Source organism: Bubalus kerabau, chromosome 10 (genome assembly GCF_029407905.1).
Source record: "Bubalus kerabau isolate K-KA32 ecotype Philippines breed swamp buffalo chromosome 10, PCC_UOA_SB_1v2, whole genome shotgun sequence".
NCBI classification, from domain to species: Eukaryota; Metazoa; Chordata; class Mammalia; order Artiodactyla; family Bovidae; genus Bubalus; species Bubalus kerabau.
Window position 1 is genome coordinate 104080380 of NC_073633.1, and position 1323 is coordinate 104081702.

A 1323-nucleotide genomic window follows, 5' to 3' on the forward strand; every position below is an offset into this window, starting at 1 on the left:
TTGATCTGACTTCCTGCAATAGTCACACGTAGTGCAGATCTCATTGTTTCATTAGCATCGCTACTAGGCTACGATGAATATTCATGGCCAGAACCGTGACAACATTGCCATGAAGAGAAGCTCCAGGGCTCAACCGGGCTAAGGAAATGTGTTTGGCCAGCAGTGAGTGCAGCCAAACAGCTCCCATAAAACAAGGTGGCTCGAGCCAAACATGAGCAGGGCTGGGGGAAGCATTATAAGGAAATGATTAAACAATAAGGAAAATTATCTGCCAACTCCTAAAGGAGCAGGTTGATGCTTAGAAGGTAGCTATTGTGAATAAGGACATGAAAACTGGCAAATAATAACAAAACCGATTTGTTGTTGTGATGCAGGTTCCTGCTAGGTATTTTATAAATAGTATTTCATTTAGATGGAAAGGAGGTAGACGTGATCATCTCATTTTACTAAATGGATATGCAGGCATGTTTGTCAGTGCCAGCCCAGGAAGCCAAATCTGTTAACTTAAACAGCAAAGCAGTTGACAAGAAAGTTGGGAGAACTTACTCTAAAAAGTGGATGGAAATCAAAAAAGTCTAGATGTAAGACCCAAAGCAAAGTTTACCCCACAGGGTAAGCATGCCCCTTTGCTCAACACTCAGGCCCCTAGAGACATTTCCAAACTTCCCTGGTGGCTCAGATGGTAAAGCATCTGCCTACAATGCAGGAGACCCAGGTTCAATCCCTGGGTTGGAAAGATCTCCTGGAGAAGGAAATGGCAACCCGCTCCAGTACTCTTGCCTAGAAAATCCCATGGACAGAGGAGTCTAGTAGACTACAGTCCATGGGATCTCAAAGAGTCGGACACAATTGAGCAACTTCACTTTCTTTCTCTTCTTTCACTTTCATGCCCCTAAGCTCTGGACAATCACCCCAGCTGCCCCTGAACACTATGCAATGAATTCATCACCAACTGTTCCTTCATCTCATTGGCACCCACTGAGAATCCAGAATGATAGGTGAGAGTGTTTGATAATCCATGGGTTGTTGGCCCAGAATAAGGAGAAAGAGAGTATTAGCTCTTCTTCAGCTCTCCAATAGAAAGAAGCTTCATGCCTCCCACATAGACTCTTAAGAATTGGGTATCCACCCCAATTTAGAAAAGATTTCAGATGCTCATGAGCATGGAAATGGACATCATTGTCAAGATGTCAGGACTAGTGAGCAGAGGTTTTTCAGGCTCAGGTCTTGTCTGAATCAAAGCTACACAATCTTTACATGGAACTCAGTCAGTGGCAATAAATTCTACAGGAAGTTTCATTATAGAAAGTGCATAATTTTTAG

General features: G+C 43.2%; 1 non-coding gene across 1 annotated transcript; it reads left to right on the forward strand.

Annotated features, from left to right (window-relative positions):
• Positions 1 to 664: 664 nt before the first annotated feature.
• On the forward strand, positions 665 to 736 carry TRNAC-ACA (transfer RNA cysteine (anticodon ACA)). The gene has a single exon. It is a non-coding gene; the product is annotated as a tRNA-Cys (tRNA).
• Positions 737 to 1323: the final 587 nt, after the last annotated feature.